Genomic DNA, 10,549 nt, shown 5'->3' with positions numbered 1-10,549 from the left:
TCCAGGACCTCTATACAAGGCGGTGTCAGAGGAAGGCCCTAAAAATTGTCAAAGACTCCAGCCACCCTAGTCATAGACTGTTATCTCTGCTACCGCATGGCAAGTGGTACCGGAGCGCCAAGTCTAGGTCCAAAAGGCTTCTAAACAGCTTATACCCCCAAGCCATTAGACTCCTGAACAGCTAATCAAATGGCTACCCAGGCTATTTGCATTCCCCCCCCCCCCCACGCTGCTGCTACTCTCTGTTATTATCTATGCATAGCCACTTTAATAACTCTACCTACATGTACATAATTACCTCAATTGCCTCGACACTGGTGCCCCCGCACATTGACACATTCACTCTGTAATGGTACCCCCTGTATATAGCCCGCTATTGTTATTTACTGCTGCTCTTTAATTATTTGTTATTCTTATCTCTTACTTTTTGGTATTTTCTTAAAACTGCATTGTTGGTTAAGGGCTTGTAAGTAAGCATTACACTGTAAGGTCTACACCTGTTGTATTTGTCGCGTTTGACAAATACAATTTGATTTGATTTGAAGAACTTCCGGAGGATGTCCTTTAACCTATCAGCGCTCTTGCAGCATGAACTGACATGTTGTCCACCCAATCAAAGGATCAGAGAATTAATCTTGTACCATAAACTACAGCTAGCTAGCACTGCAGTGCATAACATGTGGTAAGCTGATTCAAAGGATGAGAAAGACTATGGTTGAACAGTTTTGAACAAATACAATTCTTCAAAAATGAAGGAGAAGCAAGAGAGATATTTTGTCATTTTTTTCAATTTCTCTTTAATTTACTTAGCTAGTAAATACTGCTAACTAGTTTAGCCTGGCTCAAACACCTGGCTCAAACAGAGGGATGCTACATTAGCTAGCTGGCTATGACTATCCAACACTGGAACTGTCACGTTCCTGACCTGTTTTCTGTTGTTTTGTATGTGTTTAGTTGGTCAGGACGTGAGCTGGGTGGGAATTCTATGTTGTGTGTCTAGTTTGTCTGTTTCTATGTCAGCCTAGTGTGGGTTCTCAATCAGAGACAGATGGTAGTCGTTGTCTCTGATTGAGACTCATATATAGGAGGCTTGTTTTGTGTTGGGATTTTGTGGGTGTTTGTTACCTGTCTCTGTGTTTGTGTTCTGCACCAGATAGGTCTGTATCGGTTTTGCACATTTGTTATTTTGTAGGTTGTTTGTAGTGTTTCACTTGTGTTTGTATTAAACATGTTTAACACTAGCCGCGCTGCACTTTGGTCCTCTCCTTCACCCCTGGAAGAAAACCTTTACACACAAGAGAACACCAAATGTTATGTCCCTTTTAAAAACACACCTTGTCATTAAAACTGATATCCCCACTTGGTGCCTGAGGGGGTACATGAAGGGAAATGTCCTGCACTGCTCACACAGACACAGGGTCAGGATCAGCCCCAGAGCCCCGGCCACCAAGCCCAGGGTCAAATGAACTGGTACACAAGCAGAGCCACTGGTCAAATCAATGACTTTATTTGTGTCACGATCGTTGTAAGAACATTCGGACCAAAGCGCAGCGTGATATGGGTTCCACATATTTATTGAAGTGAAAGTGGCCTGGGAACTGTCGCTGGAAGCTCTGGCCTGGGGACCGTCGCCGGAAGCTCTAGACTGTGAATGCGCACTGGAGGCCGAGTGCGTGGAGCCAGTACAGGTGGCACCGGACTGATGACACACACCTCAGGGCGAGTGCGGGAGCAGGCACAGGACGTACCGAACTGGGAAGGTGCACTGGAGGCCTAGTGCGTGGCGCCGGCACAGGTGGTACCGGACTGGTGACACACACTTCAGGGCGAGTGCGAGGAGCAGGCACAGGACGTACCGGACTGGGAAGGCGCACTAGAGGCCTAGTGTGTGGAGCCGGCACAGGTGGTACCGGACTGGTGACACACACTTCAGGGCGAGTGCGAGGAACAGGCACAGGACGTACCGGACTGGGAAGGCGCACTGGAGGCCTAGTGTGTGGATTCGGCACAGGTGATACCGGACTGGTGACACACACTTCAGGGCGAGTGCGAGGAGCTGAAACAGGACGTACAGGGCTGGGGAGGCGTACTGGAGACCTGGTGCGTGGAGCCGGCACAGATTTTACCAGACTGATAGCATGCTCCTCAGGACGAGTTTCATGTCCGTTGTCTATTAAATGTTCTCCCTGTACCTGCTTCCTGTCTCCAGTGTCGATCCTTACAGAATGCTGACACCAAAATTGGAAGCATCAGGGTGGGTTTGTTTTTTTGTTGGTGACGTCGGGTCCGGATGCCGTCACCGATGGAACCGGGGGTGCCTCAGCTAGCTCGTCGGGCTTCCACGCCGGCTCGAGAGGTTTTCTTGCCAAGGTGGGCTCGGCAGGCGCCTAACCCACGTCATGTTGCAGCCGGCCATCAGGCCCCCATGCCTCAGCCGGTTTGTCAGGCTCCCACGTCGCAGCGGAATCGTCAGGCTTTCACGCCTAAACTGGATCATCAGGCTCCCATGCCTCAGATGGTCCGCCAGGCTCCCACGCCTCAGCCGGTTCGCCAGGCTCCCACGCCTCTGCAGGTTCGTCAGGCTTCTAAGCCCCAGCCGGCTTGTCCAGCGCCCATGCCTCGGCCAGCCCGTCAGGCTCACCCAGGTGGGACTCCGGGTGGTCCCCCTAGAGGGGAGGGTACTTCCCTTTGTTGATTGCCCCATCTATAATTGTCTGCTCCTCCATTTGTTTCCTGTGTCAGCATTGATGTCGTTATTTTGTTCCCTGTCCAGATGCTGTTCCTGTCCTGTTTCATGTCCGTTGTCTATTAAATGTTCTCCCTCTACCTGCTTCCTGTCTTCAGCGTTGATCCTCACAATAATTAGGGCCACGTTCTACCCATGGAACATTATTCAAATAACCTCAATACATAAAAAGAAATGGTCACTCGAAATGAATGTATGAGAGAGACCGTGTTTTGATGCTGCCTTTTACATGCAGGCCAACTTTTGGGATTTACTATTATTAAGAGAACACTAGCTATAGTTTCCAATTTTCTCATAAAATATAAATCACATTTAGCCTACAATTCATACAGTACTTCATGAAAGGGACGAGAGCATGCATCTGTGTTTGAATGTGTACCTAATTAAGAGCCCGGGGTATCCACTACTGCGTTACACACTACTACACTCCACTGCTCACAGGTAGACAGATATCCATACTTCTTGGTCAGATTACCACAATATTTACACACAATACATAATGTTTACTGTAATCTGTGTTTTACTCCTAGTGAATGTCACACAGTCCCCTGTAAACATATGGAAAAAGTTATTTAATCCCAGAAGATTAGTGTTCGTGAATTACGTAGGTATATGGTTAGTTTAAATATAGGGACGAGGTGTATTGGAAGATTCACGACAACATTCCTTTGAGAAACCCTTCATAAATTAATTTCTCTATAAAGACTTCATGCATAGCACTCTGTCAGTAGATCTTTGCTTGAAGACGGAAGAGGAGAATTACCATTTAGCAGTGTGCTACTGCTATGCTATGAAAGTAATCTGCCATATTTAAACTTGTATCCTATAACCAACAAGACACAATGCATCAGATTCTGACAAAATTACATTTATTTTCCTGGAACAGAGGTTTTAGATTTTATCTAAGATTTGAAATGTATTTAAAGATGTCAATATTTGACACTTAAATGTAAATGTTTATATTGTTTCTATGAAACACTGCATACTGTATAATACGTTTTCATTGTTTCTTACAGATATGTCTGACAACGTTACAGCTACAGGTGGTAGCAGCTCCTCTCTGTGACGGGTTAATGAGAGGGTTGTAATAATCCAGGTCGTAATAGTCCAGGTCCTGAATGCCATCTTTATTTACATCATCTGCTTGATCATCTTCACCGTCTTCAAAAAGGACAAACACACGCTATGTCTTCTTCGCTCACACACTGCTGATTGACTGCCTGTACTTAATAGTGGCTAACATCTTGCTCCTACTTAGTTTATTTGCAGTCCCCATGCAAGTTGCAGTGTGTATTATCATCTGTGTGTTTATGAGTGTATTGACCTTTGCCACTTACACTGACAGCCATGAGCCTGGAGCGGTATGTGGCCATCTGCATGCCTCTGCGCCAAGGAGAACTCTCCACTGTGCGCAGAGCCATTCACTGCATCCTACTCATCCACAGCATCAGCGCCATACAGTCCATCATCAATCAATCAAGTTTATTTTATATAGCCCTTCGTACATCAGCTAATATCTCGAAGTGCTGTACAGAGACCCAGCCTAAAACCACAAACAGCTAGAATACAGGTGAAGAAGCACGGTGGCTAGGAAAAACTCCCTAGAAAGGCCAAAACCTAGGAAGAAACCTAGAGAGGAACCAGGCTATGAGGGGTGGCCAGTCCTCTTCTGGCTGTGCCGGGTGGAGATTATAACAGAACTATGCCAAGATGTTCAAAAATGTTCATAAGTGACAAGCATGGTCAAATAATAATCATGGATAATTTTCAGTTGGCTTTTCATAGCCGATCATTAAGAGTTGAAAAACAACAGGTCTGGGACAGGTGGCGGTTCCATAACCGCAGGCAGAACAGCTGAAACCGGAACAGCAGCAAGGCCAGGCGGACTGGGGACAGCAAGGAGCCACCACGCCCGGCAGTCCCGACGTATGGTCCCAGGGCTCAGGTCCTCCGAGAGAAAGAAAGAGAGAAGGAGAAAATTAGAGATAGCCAAGATTTTCAAAATGTTCATAAATGACAAGCATGGTCAAATAATAATCAGGAATAAATCTGTTGGCTTTTCATAGCCGATCATTAAGAGTTGAAAACAGCAGGTCTGGGACAGGTAGGGGTTCCATAACCGCAGGCAGAACAGTTGAAACTGGAATAGCAGCAAGGCCAGGTGGACTGGGGACAGCAGGGAGTCGTCATGCCCGGTAGTCCTGACGTATGGTCCTAGGGCTCAGGTTCTCAGAGAGAGAGAAAGAAAAAGAGAACGAGAGAATTAGAGAAAGCATACTTAAATTCACACAGGACACTGGATAAGACAGGAGAAGTACTCCAGGTATAACCAACTGACCCTAGCCCCCCGACACAAACTACTGCAGCATAAATACTGGAGGCTGAGACAGGAGCGGTCAGGAGACACTGTGGCCCCATCCGAAGATACCCCCGGACAGGGCCAAATAGGAAGGATATAACCCCACCCCCTTTGCCAAAGCACAGCCCCCGCACCACTAGAGGGATATCTTCAACCACCAACTTATAATCCTGAGACAAGGCCGAGTATAGCCAACAAAGATCTCCACCACAGCACAAACCAAGGGGGGGGCGCCAACCCAGACAGGAAGATCACGTCAGTAACTCAACCCACTCAAGTGACACACCCCTCCCAGGGACGGCATGAAAGAGCACCAGCAAGCCAGTGACTCCCCTGTAATAGGGTTAGAGGCAGAGAATCCCAGTGGAGAGAGGGGAACCGGCCAGGCAGAGACAGCAAGGGCGGTTCGTTGCTCCAGAGCCTTTCCGTTCACCTTCACACTCCTGGGCCAGACTACACTCAATCATATGACCTACTGAAGAGATAAGTCTTCAGTAAAGACTTAAAGGTTGAGACCGAGTCTGCGTCTCTCACATGGGTAGGCAGACTGTTCCATAAAAATGGAGATCTATAGGAGAAAGCCCTGCCTCCCGCTGTTTGCTTAGAAATTCTAGGGACAATTAGGAGGCCTGCGTCTTGTGACCGTAGCGTACGTATTGGTATGTACGGCAGGACCAACTCGGAAAGATAGGTAGGAGCAAGCCCATGTAACGCTTTATAGGTTAACAGTAAAACCTTGAAATCAGCCCTTGCCTTAACAGGAAGCCAGTGTAGGGAAGCTAGCACTGGAGTAATATGATCAAATTTCTTGGTTATAGTCAGGATTCTAGCAGCCGTATTTAGCACTAACTGAAGTTTATTTAGTGCTTTATCCGGCTAGCCGGAAAGTAGAGCATTGCAGTAGTCTAACCTAGAAGTAACAAATGCATGGATAAATTTTTCTGCATCATTTTTGGACAGAACATTTCTGATTTTTGCAATGTTACGTAGATGGAAAAAAAGCTGTCCTTGAAACAGTCTTGATATGTTCGTCAAAAGAGAGATCAGGGTCAAGAGTAACGCCGAGGTCCTTCACAGTTTTATTTGAGACAACTTTACAACCATCAAGATGAATTGTCAGATTTAACAGAAGATCTCTTTGTTTCTTGGGACCTAGAACAAGCATCTCTGTTTTGTCCGAGTTTAAAAGTAGAACGTTTTCAGCCATCCACTTCCTTATGTCTGAAACACAGGCTTCTAGCGAGGGCAATTTTGGGGCTTCACCATGTTTCATTGAAATGTACAGCTGTGTTTCATCCGCATAGCAGTGAAAGTTAACATTACGTTTTCGAATAACATCCCCAAAAGGTAAAACATATAGTGAAAACAATAGTGGTCCTAAAACGGAACCTTGAGGAACACCGAAATGCACAGTTGATTTGTCAGAGGACAAACCATTCACAGAGACAAACTGATATCTTTTCGACAGGTAAGATCTAAACCAGGCCAGAACTGGTCCGTGTAGACCAATTTGGGTTTCCAGTCTCTCCAAAAGAATGTGGTGATCGATGGTGTCAAAGGCAGCACTAAGGTCTAGTAGCACGAGGACAGATGCAGAGACTTGGTCTGACGCCATTAAAAGGTCATTTACCACCTTCACAAGTGCAGTCTCAGTGCTATGATGGGGTCTAAAACCAGACTGAAGCATTTCGTATGCATTGTTTGTCTTCAGAAAGGCAGTGAGTTGCTGCGCAACAGCTTTTTCTAAAGGAATGGAAGATTCGATATAGGCCGATAGTTTTTTATATTTTCCGGGTCAAGGTTTGGCTTTTTCAAGAGAGGCTTTATCACTGACACTTTTAGTGAGTTTGGTACACATCCGGTGGATAGAGAGCTGTTTATTATGTTCAACATAGGAGGGCCAAGCACAGGAAGCAGCTCTTTCAGCAGTTTAGTAGGAATAGGATCCAGTATGCAGCTTGAAGGTTTAGAGGCCATGATTATTTTCATCATTGTGTCAAGAGATATAGTACTAAAACACTTAAGTGTCTCTCCCGATCCCAGGCCCTGGCAGAGCTGTGCAGATCCAGGACAGCTAAGCCCTGGAGGAATACGCAGATTCAAAGAGGAGTCCGTAATTTGCTTTCTAATGGTCATGATCTTTTCCTCAAAGAAGTTCATGAATTTATTACTGCTGAAGTGAAAGCCATCCTCTCTTGGGGAATGCTGCTTTTTAGTTAGCTTTGCAACAGTATCAAAAATAAATTTTGGATTGTTCTTATTTTCCTCGATTAAGTTGGAAAAGTAGGATGATCGAGCAGCAGTGAGGGCTCTTCGGTACTGCACGGTACTGTCTTTCCAAGCTAGTCGTAAGACTTCCAGTTTGGTGTGGCGCCATTTCCGTTCCAATTTCCTGGAAGCTTGCTTCAAAGCTCGGGTATTTTCTGTATACCAGGGAGCTAGTTTTTTATGACAAATGTTTTTCATTTTTAGGGGTGCAACTGCATCTAGGGTATTGTGCAAGGTTAAATTGAGTTCCTCAGTTAAGTGGTTAACTGATTTTTGTCCTCCGACGTCCTTGGGTAGGCAGAAGGAGTCTGGAAGGACATCAAGGAATTTTTGTGTTGTCTGAGAATTTATAGCACGACTTTTGATGCTCCTTGGTTGGGGTCTGAGCAGATTATTTGTTGCGATTGCAAACGTAATAAAATGGTGGTCCGATAGTCCAGGATTATGTGGGAAAACATTAAGATCTACAACATTTATTCCATGGGACAAAACTAGGTCCAGAGTATGACTGTGGCAGTGAGTAGGTCCAGAGACATGTTGGACAAAACCCACTGAGTCGATGATGGCTCCGAAAGACTTTTGGAGTGGGTCTGTGGACTTCTCCATATGAATATTAAAATCACCAAAAATTAGAATATGATCTGCTATGACTACAAGGTCTGATAGGAATTCAGGGAACTCAGAGAGGAACGCTGTATATGGCCCAGGAGGCCTGTAAACAGTAGCTATAAAAAGTGATTGAGTAGGCTGCATAGATTTCATGACTAGAAGCTCAAAAGACAAAAACGTCATTATTTTTTTTTGTAAATTGAAATTTTCTATCATAAATGTTAGCAACACCTCCGCCTTTGCGGGATGCACGGGGGATATGGTCACTAGTGTAACCAGGAGGTGAGGCCTCATTTAACACAGTAAATTCATCAGGCTTAAGCCATGTTTCAGTCAGGCCAATCACATCAAGATTATGATCAGTGATTAGTTCATTGACTATGACTGCCTTTGAAGTGAGGGATCTAACATTAAGTAACCCTATTTTGAGATGTGAGGTATCATGATCTCTTTCAATAATGGCAGGAATGGAGGAGGTCTTTATCCTAATAAGATTGCTAAGGCGAACACCGCCATGTTTAGTTTTTCCCAACCTAGGTCGAGGCACAGACACAGTCTCAATGGGTATGGGTATGGCTGAGCTGACTACACTGACTGTGCTATTGGCAGACTCCACTGAGCTGGCAGGTTGGCTAACAGCCTGCTGCCTGGCCTGCACCCTATTTCATTGTGGGGCTAAAGGAGTTAGAGCCCTATCTATGTTGGTAGATAAGATGAGAGCACCCCTCCAGCTAGGATGGAGTCCGTCACTCCTCAGCAGGTCAGGCTTGGTCCTGTTTGTGGGTGAGTCCCAGAAAGAGGGCCAATTATCTACAAATTCTATCTTTTGGGAGGGGCAGAAAATAGTTTTCAACCAGAGATTGAGTGCTGAGACTCTGCTGTAGAGCTCGTCACTCCCCCTAACTGGGAGGGGGCCAGAGACAATTACTCGATGCCGACATCTTTCTAGCTGATTTACACGCTGAAGCTATGTTGCACTTGGTGACCTCTGACTGTTTCATCCTAACATCGTTGGTGCCGACGTGGATAACAATATCTCTATACTCTCTACACTCGCCAGATTTAGCTTTAGCCAGCACCATCTTTAGATTAGCCTTAACGTCGGTAGCCCTGCCCCCTGGTAAACAGTGTATGATCGCTGGAAGATTCGTTTTAAGTCTAATACTGCGGGTAATGGAGTCGCCAATGACTAGGGTTTTCAATTTGTCAGAGCTAATGGTTGGAGCCTTCGGCGTCTCAGACCCCGTAGCGGGAGGAGTAGAGACAAGAGAAGACTCAGCCTCAGACTCCGACTCGCTACATAATGGGGAAAACCGGTTGAAAGTTTCTGTCTGCTGAATGAGCGACACCAGTTGAGCATTCCTACAGCATTTCCCTCCAGAAGCCATGAGAAAGTTGTCCGGCTGCGGGGACTGTGCGGGGGGTTTATACTAACGTTACTATCTGTACTTACTGGTGGCACAGACGCTGTTTCTTCCTTTCCTACACTGAAATTACCCTTGCCTAACGATTGCGTCTGAAGCTGGGCTTGCAGCACAGCTATTCTCGCCGTAAGGCGATCGTTCTCCTGTATATTATGAGTACAGTGACTGCAATTAGAAGACATCATGTTAATGTTACTACTTAGCTTCGGCTGTTGAAGGTGCTGACGAACCATGTCCAGATAAAGCGTCCGGAGTGAAAAAGTTGAATGAGGGGGAAAAAAAGTTGCGATGGAAAAACTAAAAATATAAACGGTAATTAAAAACAAAAACAAAACGTAAAGTTGTCAGCAAGCAAAGTAAAGTTGGCAGCAAAACGCACAGCAACAAAACGCACAGCAGACACGTCTGCAAATTCAACAGGAAGTGACGTAGCACCACACTACAGTGCCTAGGATAGTTGTAGGAGAGGATCATAATGGTCTCCATCTTTCTTGCCTCAGTACCTCTGGGGTTTTACACTCCGGACAAGCAGTGCTCAGTGGAGATGCTTGTTGTACATAGGTGGCAAGGTCACATTAGATCAGCAGTAAGTCAGGTCTACTTTCTGGTCATGTCCATCACCATTGTGTTTGCCTATGCTAGAATAGTAGCAGTTGCTAAAGAGGCATCATCAGACAGTAAGAAATCTTCCTCTAAAAGTCGTAAAATGGTGATCCTCCACGCCATCCAGCTGTGATGCCCAATCATCTAGGCGGCTGTCTTGCAGATTCATTTCAGAATTTTTATTAATGTAAGGTACTTTGATTATATTGTTTTTATTCTGGACCCACGATGTCTGAGTCCGCTTGTCTATGGCCTAAGGGATGAAAAGTTTTTATGTATTTTGTGGATTGAATAAGAGAATATTTGATGATATTTAAATAGCTGATTATATGAAAAGAAATCACTTACTGGAACAGGCTAACAGAGATGTTTTGTTGTATTGCATGATGTACTCACTAATAATGGCTTTACTGTTTCAGATTTGGATATATAAAACATGATTGCTACAGCATGTAACAAGGTATTGGATTTATTTATCACATTATCTTGTGGTATTGAAATGCACTTTTCTTTGTCAAGTCCTCAGACAATGATGTACTG

General features: G+C 45.2%; 1 pseudogene; it reads left to right on the top strand.

The window, feature by feature from the left end:
• The first annotated feature begins 2,425 nt into the window (after window positions 1-2,425).
• Window positions 2,426-10,304, top strand: LOC129831575 (odorant receptor 131-2-like; annotated as a pseudogene).
• Window positions 10,305-10,549: the final 245 nt, after the last annotated feature.

The sequence above is a fragment of the Salvelinus fontinalis genome, chromosome 33 (genome assembly GCF_029448725.1).
Source record: "Salvelinus fontinalis isolate EN_2023a chromosome 33, ASM2944872v1, whole genome shotgun sequence".
Classification (NCBI taxonomy): Eukaryota; Metazoa; Chordata; class Actinopteri; order Salmoniformes; family Salmonidae; genus Salvelinus; species Salvelinus fontinalis.
The sequence above is the reverse complement of the archived record's forward strand: the minus strand, read 5'-3'. Positions and strand labels throughout refer to the sequence as shown.